Source organism: Microtus pennsylvanicus, chromosome 16 (genome assembly GCF_037038515.1).
Source record: "Microtus pennsylvanicus isolate mMicPen1 chromosome 16, mMicPen1.hap1, whole genome shotgun sequence".
Taxonomy (NCBI): Eukaryota; Metazoa; Chordata; class Mammalia; order Rodentia; family Cricetidae; genus Microtus; species Microtus pennsylvanicus.
In genome coordinates this window covers 8,903,366-8,920,217 of record NC_134594.1, presented here as the reverse complement: position 1 = coordinate 8,920,217, position 16,852 = coordinate 8,903,366, and positions in this window count along the sequence as shown.

Here is a 16,852-nt window from a genome sequence, read left to right as displayed (position 1 = left end):
ACCTATGAAAGCGGCAATTTCGTACGATTCAAACCAGCACTTAGAAAGACATTATAACTACAGTGCAGCCTGCCGCTTGATTTTAGCTACTCCAGAGTTCAGAGCAAAGCACACTTAGCTGGGGTTTTGCTTTTATTTTTGTTTTGTGTGTGTGTGTGCATGTAGTACATGTATGTGTGCATCTGTGTGGGTGTGGGGTAGGAGTACACATGTGATATTGCATGTCTTAGATGTTGTGAGTCAGAAACTGTATACCTTGTTTTTTTGAGACAAGCTCTCTGTGGGACTTGGTGCTTATTGTTTGGGACAGGCTGGTTGGCTTTGGTCATCTTCCTCATAAATGTGAGAAAACTGGGTCAGCTTCCAAAGACCAGCACAGTGCCTTCCACAGCAGAATCAGAAAAAATTATCCCATCCCTCGCAGAGTGAGTTCTTTCTACACAGTACGTGAGTGTGTTCCTGCCTGGCCCTGAGAAGACCTGAGCTATTCTGTGTAAGATTTGTGGTTGTGGGGATAGTGTCTGTCCTCCTTGCTAGAGTTTAAGTTCCCTGAGAGCAAGGATACCATTGTGTAGCTGGCATGTAGCTCATGTTCTACATACGTATGACGTGTGCCAAAGGAGTCCTACAGGGAGGTCAGGGAAACTTTCAGAAGTAACAAGGAGATATGCTTAAAGGGTGGCTGTGTTTTGACTTAAAGATATGAAAGATACATGTTTCTCACATGACCTTTCTCATGTTCTAATCCTTTGAAAGCTATGTTCTCTTAATAGCGGGTGTCTTCTCAATGGCCAATGACATGTTTTTTAAATTAGTATTCAATAGATCTCCTTAAGCCTAAAGCCAGTCTAGGAAAACGGAAGTTGTACCAATGTGAAAAAAGGACAGGGGGGACTGGTGACTTCTTTCCCTGTGTAAAGAGTTAAACATCATTACAATAACTATTGGCTAGAGAGACACTCGTGGCGATGGAACAGCCAGAGGATCAGGGCTTGGTAAGAGAAAAGAAGGCCTGTTTGCATTCATCTTCAAAGCAATTGATAATGCAGTGAACTTACATACAGATAGTAGACAGAAGGCTGGGTCCTGTGTAATGAACCTTGGTGCTAAATGGACTTGGACATTAACCTCAGCTCTGCCACCACCTGACTGGTGACTTAAGACAAATCAGTTAAGCTGACAATACTGTGGTGTGATGAAGCAACAGCCATCCATAGGGTATTTGTAACGGATAAGACCGCTGCAGACTCTAAAAGCCTGGTGGCCATTCTTTGTTTGCTTCATCCACGTTAACTCTTGAGTTTTGTTCCTTTGTAGGAAGACACCTGGTCCTTGGGTTCATGCGCCAGATCTGGGCATCTCCACATCTGGAAGGAGATGTTTAAATAGAATAGGAACAACTGAGGGAATGTCGCAGCAATACAGCATTTGGTTAGCCTGTAGAATCAAGTCTTGGGCGTTGAGGCTAGTATCTCAACTTCTGTAAAATGCTTAAAACGATCTATTCACTTCCTCTGCCCCTGCTCTTTCCCCACGTTGACCGAGGACTCAGGAACTGACCGATGGCCCAGATGCAGAGCGCCTTAGTTCAAAGTCTGCTTGAGGAGGCAGCTGAGCCAGCCTCGGTGACTGGAGAAGTCTTCACCGTGGAGCAGGCAGCTGAAGGAATGAGAAAGCAAGCAATGGGTAATTAGGTGCCTGGAAACAGCATAACCCAGGCTCTTCCAATTAGGGAGAACTCTGCCGGAGCCCCCATTCTGCTGCTCACCAGCCTGGTGGTCTGAGCAGCCCCTACCTCTCAACTCCCCAACCCCCTTGAATAGTTCTGGCCTAAATTAAGTACGTATTGTTTGTGGAGCAAATGCTACAGAGAGAGGTCTCCGTTATTGGCTGCATTTTCTTGTGCTGCCCTCCCTTGAAACTGTGGGTACATAGTTCTTAAAAAGTGCAGTTGTTCCCCATCATCAGCCGGGATACGTGAGCGCCTATCATCCAACTGCCTGGAAGACTGGCTCACAATCTGTCGCCTTCACGGCTCCCTCCACAGCTTCATCTAGCCCCTGTCGGGTAATCTAGAAAAGCACGACTTTTACAGTTTGTTCCCTGGTTGGATGATGAATGAGATGGGTTAAATCATTTAATTCTCTCAATGGCGCCCAAATGTTGATGAATGAACGAATGAATGAAAAGGGCGTCTGACAAATTGTTTGTTGCCGTTAAGGCTTATTTCTCATATGGGTTTGATCGCTCCCCCCCCCCCACCTCACTCATTGTCCAGCGTACAGAGATAACTATTGCAAAGAGTGCTCAACAAATGCTCATTGATGCTGCCTGGTACCCTACCCGGGAATGAGAAGCAGCACATGATGCTGTGAGATGGGATGCCTTGTGTGGTCATGAAGCTGCGCTCTGCCTTCATCTTTCCTCCGTCCACAGCCAGGCTCCTCCTGGCCTCCCACTTTGCCCCACAGCCACACCATCGTTGTGAGAGCTGAGATCCATGACGGAATCTTCCTCGATACCAGCTTTAAACGAGCCATCCAATACCAAATGTGGACGTCTTGAATGTCACACAAAAACAATTGGGTTGAACAACGCAGTTTATCTGACATATAGATTTTTTTAAAGTTGTACAAAATTGGAAATATATCTTTGTATGGTTCAAACGGAGGCTGAATGTGTGCACACAGAAACCCCCACCCAGGTCACCTCTGGTATTCTTCTCTCCAGGAACAAGTTCCTTCCTAGACCTCATGCTATTTATGTCCATTCATAGTCAGTACCTGGAACATATTGACAACAATGGGTGGGTGGGTGGGTGGGTGGATGGATGGATGGATGGATGGATGGATGGATGGACAGACTAGCAGAAGGCACAGACTGGCACCAAAGGGACCATGCTACAGTGGGATACTGAGGCCAGAGATTGCATCGCTCTGGGCATCCATTTCTGAGTGTCTCATGGTCTCTGTTGGTCCTCTCCTGCTCAGCATGGAATACCTCAAAACCCACACCTTACCTACAACTAGATTTTTTGAGGAATGAGTGGCAGGGCCTATGAACAGTCATCCCAAAATTGTCAAGAACTTCACTGTCTGTTTGGGGAGGCCCTTGTCAAGGGGGGAACCACTGAGAATCTGAGGTGCCACTATTGGGATCACTGAGAATCTGAGGTGACACAGCTTAAGCCTCTGAGAACCTGAGGTACCATAATTGGAACCATCCAGAACCTCAGCTGCCACAACTGGGGTCACTGAGAACCTGAGGTACCACCACTGGGAAGAAAGGCTGGTTCTTTGGGGGAGGGTTGTTTGATTTGTTTTGGAGTTATTTGTTTGTTTGGTTTTGTATGGGTTTTTTGTTTTTTTTTTATTTTTGGTTGTTTTGGTTGTTTGGGGTCTTTTTGTGTTCTTTGGAGGTTTTTGTTTTGTCATTTTTTTTTTGTCTGAGACAGGATTTCTTTGTTATGTTCTGGCTATTCTAGAACTCACTCTGTATACCAGGCTAGCTTCAGACTCAGAGATCTGCCTGCCTCTGCCTCCTGAGTCCTGAAAACAGCATCAAACCTGGCTAAGGCGCTGATTCGTAATATCTACCAAGTGAACCCACCTTTAAGACCAGAGCCAACGGAAAACGTTTAAATGTCTGAAATTGATCGGTTGTTTGTTTATTAAGATAATGCTATACATGCCAAACGCACACTCGAGTTCAAGACTTGGCTAGAAAAAGTATAGTAACTCATTATATTTTATTCTGATTACATATTAAAATTACATATATGGGCCAGATGTGGTGGTGCACACCTTTAATCCCGGCACTAGGGAAGCAGGGGCAGGTGGATCTCTGAGTTTGAGGACAGCCTGGTTCTCTGAATCCCAGACTCCGTGTACATTCTATTAAAAGGTCTCATTTGAATTCACAATATCAAGCCTTAAAACACGGTCCTAACCATCGAGTTAATCTACCCCGTTCCTAACTGTCTAGTTAGTACACAGTGGGCTGTACGGGACAGACTTGCTGGCTTGCTCAGAGAACTTTCTGCTACAACCCCGGCCCATCTGCCCAGAAGACAGTGGGAAGGAGCCAGTGTTCCCAGCGTTCATCTGCCCTGCCGTGAGCTCTCCCTGCAGCACGCTGATGGTGAGAGGAACGGGCTCAGGAAGAAGGAGGCCATCAACTCCTGCCCTGTTTCTTGGAAACGCATCTTCTTTTGGGAGCCTCTTGTCTCCAGTGTCAAATGGTATCACACTACACACATTACAGGTGTGTCTACCTTCATGCTGATGTCATGAAGCCAGCTGCTTTGCACCACGTATGTCTCTGCTGTGCATCTGAGAGCAAACAAGCCAAGAATTGCGGCTCTAACCTGCCGCAAACAACGATGAAAACTTTACATGTGCTAATAGCCCTGGGCCACAAAGCCTGTTGAGCTTATTTCTGCTCTCTATGACCCAGGCAATCAGTCCTCACTGGTGCCCCCGAGGGTTTGCCTTTCACGCAGTCTTTGGTTACTTTCCCCCATATTTTCTCCGAAGGGCCCACGTTTTCTTTTGTGATCATTTTCTCCATACTTAGCCCTTCCTTTTTTATAAAATAAATAATCTTGCCCACTCTCACCCACGGCAGGCATTATACCCCCGTGAACACTGAGTGCCGTTTTGTGCTTGTCCACACTTCCTGGAACATGGGGACAAACCTACTCCGGGCTAATTAGGAGCGACTTGAACGCATGGCAGCAGCTGTGACTGTTCTTTTTAAAAGGAACCCATTTTGTCCTTTTCAATGAGCCTCAGAAAAGAGCTTTGCCCCGCCTTGTCCTGTGGTCCCAGCCCTGGAGTGCGTTCCCTCTAGGACTTTACAGGCACGCTCAAATGGCTGCTGTGTACTGAGATCTTGGCTCAACTTCCTGGGACAAGAATTCAGTTCTTTCTTCAGACCCCATCATTTTTCCTGTCTCTTACTTTTTCAATCCCGTTTCACCCTCTTAAGTGAAGCTTCCTCCTATTCCCCGTGATTTATATTTTGAGGGAGATATTTTCCATTTTCTAACTTAAAACAATTAAACATTTATTGAGTGTGTCTGTGTTAGTGTATGACTGTAGCTATGTGTGAATACCATGCTGTGTGTGGAGGTCAGAGGGCAACCTGAAGGACTTGTTTCTTCTTTCTGCTATGTGTGTCTTGGAGCTGAAATCAGATCATCAGGCTTGATAGCAGGTACCTCTCCCCATGGACCCATCCCGATGACCCAGATAGATTTCTGTTCTTTTTTAATGTGTATGAGTATTTCGCCTGCATGTATGTCTGTGCGCCACAGTGTACCCAGTGCTGGTGGAGGCCCAAAGAAGGTGTTGGATACTCTAGACTCGACTTACAAACATTTGTGAGCCGCAGTGTGGTTACAGGAAACTGAATCCCAGTCTTCTGGAAGATCGGCAAGCACTCTTAATTGTTGAGCCATCGCTGCGGCCCAGCGCTGTTTCTTTAGAGGGGGCCTCCCAGAGATCCTAGGGCAGGGACACCCCAATGGAGTTGAGTCATTTAGAGAGGGCCAGCTGCATAGTCTGTGCACCCCAGGAGAAACTGGAGAGGCATCGATTTTATACTTAAAAAGTATTAGTTAGAATTTCAAAACAGTAACAAGTATAAGCAGGTTCAGGTTCAGGGGGACAGCGCGGATCCCACACTGTGAGCAGTTGTGGCATCAATGCAAACAGAACTGGCTCACCTCATCAACCAGGTTACCTTTGATAGTCTAGCCAGTAGGCTTTTATTAGTGCACACGGCATCCCTCTATGTCTCAGCTCTGAGTAATTCAGTTACTCTCTGTAGATTGTCTCATAGGGGGAAGATGTGCGGGTATGAGACACACTCACAGAATTGTGAAGACTGCTGTTGCTCTCGGGTGCCTGCTTTCCACCTTGTCTTCTCACTAGTGTGAAACTCACCTGTAGACTCTGGTTGTACACCTGTCTCCGCTTCCGGGTGCCAGGGTTATAAATCGGTGCCCTTGTGCTTGGCCTTTTTGTTGCAGGGGGAGGCCGCTTGTTCGTCCCAGCCAGCCGGCTAGCTTAGCTCAGGGAAAATTCCCAGCATCCCTATCTCAGGTGGCTTCATGGCATCTCTCTGACTCTTTCCTTCTCCCAGCATTCAGTTCTGTCTCCCCCGCCAAACTAAGTTCTGCCCTATCGACAGACCCAAAGCAGTTTCTTTATTATCCAACGAAAGCAACACAAAGACAGAAGGACCTCCTACACCACCTCTTAACGTGGGCTTTGGCATTGAACTCCTGTCTTCATGCTCGCAAGGCCAGCACATTGCCAACTGAGCACGGCTCTAGCCTCTTTGTGGGCATTTCCCAACGCCTTTTCTTCCTCAGCCAACACTGCTTTGACTAGGAGTCGTTAAGATTAATTGAGCTTTTAAGGAAAGCAGAATTCTCACGTGGTTGTATTCTAATGATAGCATTGAACCAGAATGTACATTTACTGTGATTTCATTTGTTAATATGTACATTTGTAACATTGGGAGTTTAAAAGTCTAAAACACTAGAAAGGCACAAACACAAGAGAGAATAGTCTGGTGAAATCCCTCGACCGGTTTCCTGCATGTTTGGGGGCAGCCCGCAGTATCTCGATTGATTGTCAAATATATTTAATGCTAATCTGATGGCGTCATTACAGGGCCTTGTGTTCTTGCATGCATATTTTCGGACCTTTCTCCTCCTCCACCTAGGCTAGCCACCACTTAGCCCGGCAGGGAGCTGAGTTTCCCTGCTTATCTGCTAGGCTGGAGAGGAGGAGTGGTGTTGATTTGGCTCTATGTGGCCAATTATCTTGACCTTTGTGATAGATCAGGCTGTGGAGGGACCAGGAAGCCGAGTTTCCCTCCTGTTTCCATCTCCTCCTAAGAGCGAGGCACACAGCGATCCTGACGGTCTGTGGTCTCGCATTCCACTCCTCGGCAATGCACATCTTGAGACACCGTGATTAGCATCCCTAATTCCTAAAAATTGACTTGCCTTGTTATAACTAGAGAACTGTCGCCTAAAATACTTCCCCTGCTGTTGGAAAGGGTATTATTTTAGTGCCCTGGGGATCGGAAAAGTTTTCAACCCACCAGTGCAGGGATTAGTTTTATTTTAAAGTATTTAAAGTATTTTAGATAACTTAGCTAAGAAGGAGCCAAGTTCATCGGCCTCCCAGGAACCTTTACAGATGTAGTCTAAATCCTTATCTAACAACAACCTATTAGAAATGCACATAGCAGGGCTGGTGAGACGGCTCAGCAAGTGAAAGGAGCTTGCTGCCAAGCCTGAGGAGCAGAGTTTGATCCCCTGAAATCAACAGAGGAGACGGAAAAGAAGAGAATGCTAGTCACGACACTTGCCCTGTTCCATATACTATACACACATATGTGCACACGCACACACACACACACACACACGTAATGAAAACATTTTAATGCACATCGCTTTATCATTTGCCCACCAAGCTCTGACTCAGGAAAATTAGCATGCCTCTGCGTCTAAGAGATTTGGACAAACAACTTCCGCTTTGAGTGGGATTGACGCCTGAATCATCTTGACTTTATCTGCTGACCTCGTTCTTCATGTTCCTGTCCACAAAGCGAATAAAGGCCCTTCGCTTTACCAACTGAATGCCCATAATTACTTATAACAACTTTAGAGGGATGCGTAATTCTGTAATTAGACCCAGCTTAAGATTTTATCTTCAAGAAGCTATCTGTCCTGTAGGTGCTCCTAGTCATTTCCTCCTTCCCACGGACCAAGTTAGATGGGTTTGTGTTACACACAGCTGGTGTGATGAACAGGTTTCACTAAGATGACAAGAGGGTTGAGCTGAGGCTGGAGAGACGGTTCCGTTTGGAGAGAGCTTGCCTTGCAAGGGTGAAGACTTCAGTTTGATCCCAGAAGCTTTGTTTAAAACACAAAACAAACAAACAAACAAAACCAGGCAGGGCTGTGGGAGTGAAGCACAGGATCCCTAGGGCCTTAGAGTGAGTTCTAGGACAGGGAGAGATCCTGTCTTGAAATTTAAAGACTTAAAAAAGGTGACCAGCTCCTGAGCAATGACATGGAAGTTGTCCTCTGGCTTTTACACATATGACATGTGCACCTGTACACACATGAACACATGAACATACATACACCAGTCATCCACTTAGCTGCTAAATTCTCTTAACGTGGTCAGGTATGGTAACGGGATTTCTCAGTGGTTACCTGGCACTTTCAGTCTTAATTTGTGAGCCAGGGAGGTGAAGTCATAGAGCATATGAAGGGATCGCTGTCTTCCATGACATCATTAGTAAAAGCCGGTGTCAGAATTCCATTGTCATTCATAAATGATGCTCTCCTTCCCAAGTCTATTGATTTTGTTGTTTGGTTTTTTTAAGGGAAGTACTTACACATGAGGAAAACAAGACTACAATGGGTCAAACGGCACAGTCAGCTTTTTAAACTTCTTGCTTCTGTGTTCTCACTGGCAGAGGGGCCACCCGACTTAAGTGACAGTTACTGTGCCCCTAGGCCTTGATGCAAGCCACTGACTTCCTGGTTATACCCATAACTCATAGGCACTTCCCATGGAACAGCAGAAGTTTTGGTAACTTGGATGATGGTTTACGTCAGAGCCTTCTGTGTAAACACACCAATATACATTAGAGACAGAGGTAGCTAGTTCTTAAAGATGTACTCACTATGTTTACATTGCTTGGGGTTGGGGTGAAGGAAAGACATCTACTAAGACTCTGGATCATAGATTATAGATGGCACTGTTGGCCATCACAGAAAAAAACAGCTGAGGTTGGGTGTGCTGGGAGACATAGCTCTGTGCCGTCTGTGTCTGCCACACAAACATGAGGGCCTGACTGTGGATTGCTAGAATACTTAAAAATTCTGGGTGGGTGTGGTGACCCACCTGAAGTTCAATGCTAGGAACATGGAAACAGGGTCCCAAAAGCAACTGACTAGTCATATTGGTGAGTGCTGGGTTCAATTGAGAGACCCTGACTGTGGAAAAGGAGGGTGTTTCGGTGAGCTCTGGGTTCAATTGAGAGACCCTGACTCTGTGACTGAGGAGGGTGTATTGGTGAGCTCTGGGTTCAATTAAGAGACCCTGACTCTGTAATTAAAGGTGGAGAGTTATCAAAGAAGATTCCAAAACTCAGGCTTTGCACAGAACACACACACACACGGAAAGAAAAGGGAGTAATTATGAAGATAATTTAGAGCAGAGTTTCTTAGTCCAGGGATGTGGCTTGGTTGGTAGAACACTCACCTAGCACCCAGGAAGTCCCGAGTTCCACTCTTGGCCCGTGTGACCCTCTCTGTAATCCCAGCACTCAGGTTACAGAGGCGAGGGGATAAACTCAAGGTCACCCTCAGCTGTAGAGTGAGCTTGAGGCCAGCTCAGGGTACAGGAGACCCAGAGGTGGACCTGATTAGGGACAGGTATATAAAGGTTTTTGAAAGTTTCTGGGCAATAGAAGAAAACATCTGGGAAATAACCTTATATACAAATTCCTTCCTTCCTTCCTTCCTTCCTTTCTTCCTTCCTTCCTTCCTTCCTTCCTTCCTTCCTTCCTTCCTTCCTTCCTTCCTTCCTTCCTTCCTTCCTTCCTCCTTCCCTCCTTCTCTCTCTCTCTCTCTTCTCTCTCTCTCTCTCTCTCTCTCTCTCTCTCTCTCTCTCTCTCTCTTTCTCTCTCTCTCTCTCTCTCTCTCTTTCTTCCCTAGCTGTAAACTAGCTCTTGTAGACCAAGCTGTCCTCGAACTCACAGAGATCCTCCTGCCTCTGCCTCCTGAGTGCTGGGATTGAAGGTGTGTGCCACCACCGCCTGGCATACATATTTCTAAAAACTTTAAAGGACTAACTTCAAGGGCTAGGAAATGGCTCCATCAGTAAAATGCTCTCTGTGCAAGCATGAAGACATGAATTCTGTGTTCAATACTCACATAAAAATGCCAGGAGCTTGTAATCCTAGTGCACACACATGCCCCCTCACATGCACAAACATGTACACAGAGGCACACCTGCACAGAAATATATATATACACACACACATACACATGTGTGCGCACACACATGCAAAGCCATTAATGGATTTAATAAATAAGTCGTGGTTCTGAGGTTCCTTTGGGATCAGAGGAAGGTTGTGTACAAAATCTGTGTTCAGGCCACAGGAGCAGCAAACACTTTGTGATCTTGGCCCCAAGTATTTTACTAGCAGGATGCCTAGACCTCCCCTCTTTCACTGGGGATGCTTCTCTCTGAAGAGGAAGAGGGCATATGAACCTTCTGATCTGACTCAGAGAGCAGGTGGCTCCTGGCTCTAGCTGCCAGCGGCACCGCACAAGATGAAGAGCAACAGAAGTGCGCATGGCTCCCCACAGCAAACACAAATTACTAGTATGTCCTGGCAACTCCGTCCTAAGGTATGCACTCATAATACCTGAGAACCAAAGGGCTTGTGGTGAAACTCGGTGGTAAAGCATTTGTCTAGCATGCTCAAGGTCCTGACACATGCCCCTTCCCCACTACAAAAGCTAAAAACAGAATTTAAATTTAAATTTCAAAACTGATAGCAGTGGAAGCCACAGTGGTCAATAATCCATAACTCAAATGTCAATCAACTGGTGAGTGATGAATACAGTGCAGGATGCAGTGGAATATTGTTTAGTGATAAATACAGTGCAGGATGCAGTGGAATATTGTTTAGTGATAAATACAGTGCAGGATGCAGTGGAATATTGTTTAGTGATGAATACAGTGCAGGATGCAGTGGAATATTGTTTAGTGATGAATACGGTGCAGGATGCAGTGGAACATTGTTTAGTGATGAATACAGTGCAGGATGCAGTGGAATATTGTTTAGTGATGAATACAGTGCAGGATGCAGTGGAATATTGTTTAGTGATGAATACAGTGCAGGATGCAGTGGAACATTGTTTAGTGATGAATACAGTGCAGGATGCAGTGGAATATTGTTTAGTGATGAATACAGTGCAGGATGCAGTGGAATATTGTTTAGTGATGAATACAGTGCAGGATGCAGTGGAATATTGTTTAGTGATGAATACAGTGCAGGATGCAGTGGAATATTGTTTAGTGATGAATACGGTGCAGGATGCAGTGGAATATTGTTTAGTGATGAATACAGTGCAGGATGCAGTGGAATATTGTTTAGTGATGAATACAGTGCAGGATGCAGTGGAATATTGTTTAGTGATGAATACAGTGCAGGATGCAGTGGAATATTGTTTAGTGATGAATACAGTGGAGGATGCAGTGGAATATTGTTTAGTGATGAATACAGTGCAGGATGCAGTGGAATACTGTTTAGTGATGAATACAGTGCAGGATGCAGTGGAATATTGTTTAGTGATGAATACGGTGCAGGATGCAGTGGAATATTGTTTAGTGATGAATACAGTGCAGGATGCAGTGGAACATTGTTTAGTGATGAATACGGTGCAGGATGCAGTGGAATATTGTTTAGTGATGAATACAGTGCAGGATGCAGTGGAATATTGTTTAGTGATGAATACGGTGCAGGATGCAGTGGAATATTGTTTAGTGATGAATACAGTGCAGGATGCAGTGGAATATTGTTTAGTGATGAATACAGTGCAGGATGCAGTGGAATATTGTTTAGTGATGAATACAGTGCAGGATGCAGTGGAATATTGTTTAGTGATGAATACAGTGCAGGATGCAGTGGAATATTGTTTAGTGATGAATACAGTGCAGGATGCAGTGGAATATTGTTTAGTGATGAATACAGTGCAGGATGCAGTGGAATATTGTTTAGTGATGAATACAGTGCAGGATGCAGTGGAATATTGTTTAGTGATGAATACAGTGCAGGATGCAGTGGAATATTGTTTAGTGATGAATACGGTGCAGGATGCAGTGGAATATTGTTTAGTGATGAATACAGTGCAGGATGCAGTGGAATACTGTTTAGTGATGAATACAGTGCAGGATGCAGTGGAATATTGTTTAGTGATGAATACAGTGCAGGATGCAGTGGAATACTGTTTAGTGATGAATACAGTGCAGGATGCAGTGGAATATTGTTTAGTGATGAATACAGTGCAGGATGCAGTGGAATATTGTTTAGTGATGAATACAGTGCAGGATGCAGTGGAATATTGTTTAGTGATGAATACGGTGCAGGATGCAGTGGAATATTGTTTAGTGATGAATACAGTGCAGGATGCAGTGGAATATTGTTTAGTGATGAATACAGTGCAGGATGCAGTGGAATATTGTTTAGTGATGAATACAGTGCAGGATGCAGTGGGATATTGTTTAGTGATGAATACAGTACAGGATGCAGTGGAATATTGTTTAGTGATGAATACAGTGCAGGATGCAGTGGAATACTGTTTAGTGATGAATACAGTGGAGGATGCAGTGGAATATTGTTTAGTGATGAATACAGTGCAGGATGCAGTGGAACATTGTTTAGTGATGAATACGGTGCAGGATGCAGTGGAATATTGTTTAGTGATGAATACAGTGCAGGATGCAGTGGAATATTGTTTCGTGATGAATACGGTGCAGGATGCAGTGGAATATTGTTTAGTGATGAATACAGTGCAGGATGCAGTGGAATATTGTTTAGTGATGAATACAGTGCAGGATGCAGTGGAATATTGTTTAGTGATGAATACAGTGCAGGATGCAGTGGAATATTGTTTAGTGATGAATACAGTGCAGGATGCAGTGGAATATTGTTTAGTGATGAATACAGTGCAGGATGCAGTGGAATACTGTTTAGTGATGAATACAGTGCAGGATGCAGTGGAATATTGTTTAGTGATGAATACAGTGCAGGATGCAGTGGAATATTGTTTAGTGATGAATACAGTGCAGGATGCAGTGGGATATTGTTTAGTGATGAATACAGTGCAGGATGCAGTGGAATATTGTTTAGTGATGAATACAGTGCAGGATGCAGTGGAATATTGTTTAGCCATAAGAGGACTAGCACTCTGCTACGTGAACTCTATGGGTGAATCTTAAAAAACTCTTTGCTCAGTGAAATAAACCAAATAAATACAAAGGAAGAAGCGCTGTATGATTCCACTCATATGAAATATGTAGAACAGATGACGCTGTAGAGGTTAAAAGTAGATGGAAAGTTATCAGAGAAGAAGTAAGGATGGAAGCCTGCTGCTGAGTGGTTCAGAGCTTCTGTTTAGGATGAAGATGACAGTGGAGATGGCAATACTCAGCGTGATTAGCGTCTGTCAGCTCAGACACTGGGCAAAAACACCTGTGGTTCTCAGGGGTAAGGCACTGGATATGCTAATTATCTTGATTGAATCTTAATGCTTTTGTTGGTTGGGTTAGGGCACTTATTTGTAACCCAGGCAGGCGTGATACTTCCTTTGTCTTCTTGTCTCCATCGCCTGGTGCTGGAATTGCAGCCTGGATTGCCACTAAGGCTGAACTTTCTGCAACGTGAACACAGCATCCATGAGCTCGTCACACTGCTCTGTGTAGACACACAACATCCATGAGCTCATCACACTGTTCTCCACAGACACACAACATTTATGATCTCATCACACTGTTCTCCACAGACACACAACATCCATGAGCTCGTCACACTGCTCTCTGTAGACACACAACATCTATGAGTTCATCACACTGCTCTCCACAGACACACAACATCCATGAGCTCGTCACACTGCTCTCTGTAGACACACAACATCTATGAGTTCATCACACTGCTCTCCACAGACACACAACATCCATGAGCTCATCACACTGCCCTCCACAGACACACAACATCCATGAGCTCATCACACTGCTCTCCACAGACACACAACATCCATGATCTTGTCACACTGCTCTCTGTAGACATTCTACATCCATAATCTCATCATTCTACACTCTGTAGACACAAATTGACATTGCTGCCAACTGAAATAGATAAAATAATTTTAAAGTGGTAAACACAATCAATTTGATATTACATATGTCACATTATATTACATATGTCAGAAAGAACTAGAGGAAACATTTTAATATGTATAGTGGATAAAAGACAAGTCAGTACCTACTGGGCTGCAGAAATGGCTCAGCAATTAAGATCACTGTGGCTATTGCAGAGGAAGGTTTTTTTTTTCTCTCCAAACACCCACACAGAGACGTTCACAACTGTCTGTAACTACAGCTCTAGTGGATTTGACACCCTCTTCTGGTCCCCACCACAACCTGCACAGACATGAACATGCGTGCATGTGGCGCCTGCACCACCTAGAACCACTATCGGGCAAGCGTCTGGGGATTAAAGAACACACAGAGATGTGGGTCACATTTGAAGCAAGAATGCCAATTTTATTAGATCCCAAGTCAGCTTATATAATGCTCCCCTTAACTAGTATCCACGCCCTAGCTCTCAGAATTTTTCAGCTGCAAGCCCACCCGAAACCACTTCCTTGTTATCAGGAACTCATGAGGATCCATGCTCAGAGCAGCTGCAAGCGTAGAAAAGCAAATTGTTTACTCCGGCAGGCAAGGGATCACAGACACAGTTCAGGGTCTGAGGGTCTGCAGCTCCCAACACATACAGATAACTTTTTTATTAAACTAAGGATACTATTAAATGACAATATTTAATGTTAAAAAATCATGCTGTGTTGTTAAATGAGAAGCTACTCTCTTGATTAAGCAAGTGTATATGGTGTGTCTTCCTTTTTTTTTTTTTTAAGAACTAAAGGGCTAGAAAGAGAAATGCCTCGGTGGCTAAGAGCACGCCCAGGTTTAGTTACCAGCTGTCTGAAACTCCAGGGAACATGATGCCATCTTCTGGCCTCTATAGGCACCAGGCACATATGTGATGCACAGACACACATCAGGCAAAGAACCCGTACACATAGAACAAAAATAATAATAATAATAATAATTTTAAGTTTTGGATAGGAAGAACTGCTCCAAGAAGTTAATGATTCACCTAAAGTACTGCTATTGTGCTATTTTATTGTCATGGTTTGGCTAAGTGTTCCTTAAAGACCTAGTTAGTTAGGGCTTGGGGTCATCAGGCACATGGAGGAACCTTTAAGAGGTGGAGCCTAATGGAAAATCCTTGCATCACAGGGGACCAGCTCTTGAGGGATAAGGCTACTCTGGTCCGTCCTGACTCTCAGGATTCCTGGCCATGCAGTGGGCAATGTTCTGTTCCACATGATCAGCTCCTGATAAAGGGTTAGAGGCCAGTGACTCATAATCAGAAGCTCTGAAGCTGAGCTGGAGTCAGCCCGTCTTCTTTATGGGTTCACGGGTTACATAGCAGAAAGCTGACCGACTCACATGCATTCAGACTTTCTATGGGAAATCGTGTAGCTATTTGTAAATGTAAAAGAGAAATAAAAATCAGTGTGCTAGGCCTGGGTTGATGGCTTACACTCGTAATCCCAGCACCAGGGAGGCTGAGACAGGAGGATGCTGGCAAGTTTAGCACAAGGTTATCTGTCTTTCAACATCATCCTGCTCTACCTATCAAGACCCGATTTCAAAACCGAAAGCAAAACAAAGAGATGTGCTTTTGCTGACTCTATGCAGCGGGATGAGAAGTGAGACTTGCAGGCCCTGTACCCCTCTTGTGAGACTGGGGAGGCAGCACTGGCTGTTGTTCTTTTGCGGAACTACAGTTCCCAGCGTCCTCCTGGATACGGACATATTCCCAGAAGCCTTTGTATTCCTCGTTAAAAAGCGAGGGTCCTACAACCCCGCTCTCTCTCTCTCCTCTTCTCCTCTCTTCCCCCGCCTTTCCTACTGTGTTGGCACGCCCTTACCTGCCTGTTACCCCTCCCCCATTAAAGTGCACCCACGTGGGACCGCCGCGTGTCTGTGTCTTTCCTCGCGTAACGTCTTTACCCTCTAACCTGCAGCCAGCCAAAAATTAAGAACAACACTGGCCTCCAAGGCTGTCAGCTCTTGAGGAGCCTGAGAGTCCAGCCTGAGCGGGGCAGCTGAGCTCAGGTCTGAGGTGGGGTGCCTCCTGCTGCTGCACCCCTGCAAGGCCTGTGGAGTTCTGTGGGTCAGCCAGGCTAGCTGAGTGTGGGAACTCACACACTTACCCCTCTGCCTGGGCTGAGTCGCCGCACAAGGGAACTGGAAATAACTCTGACTAGTTGTTGTCATTACACTTTAAGCAAAAGTAAAAAAATAAAGGACTTTCACCCCAAAATTAATAATAACAAAATAAAACCCATGAGTTTATTTAAATTAAGCTTATACAAACACACAAACAGTTAGATCACATTTTGGGTTTTTTTGTGATTTTTTTTGTTTTTGTTGTTTTTTTTTAGATTTTATTTATTTATTATGTTTAGAAAGTCTGCCTCCATGTATGCCTGCAGGCCAGAGGGCGCCAGATCTCATTACAGATGGTTGTGAGCCACCATGTGGTGGCTGGGAATTGAACTCAGGTCCTCTGGAAGAACAGTCAGTGCTCCTGGTACTGTCATCTCTCAGTACTGGCAAAGGGTGGGTCCTGTGACTTCTCCAGATAACCAAAGCCACGGCTGCTCAAGTCCCTTATGCGACAGCGTGGTTTCTGCATAGAACCCATGCGGCCTCTCACTGCCCTTAAAGAGCTTCACGTGGCTTCCACTAACTAATACAACACAAATGCTGCACACGGAATTCTTGAACTGTGTTGTTTGGAAAATAAGGACTAGGGCAAAGCAGAGCTCAAAGATGAAACATGAGGCGAGAGCCCAGGCCGTGGGAGAAAGTAGGGCTGCTGCAGGCTGTGTCTGCCTGTCATGTCGTTCTTGGAGACTTAGTATAGTACTCAGGGTGCGGCAAATCCA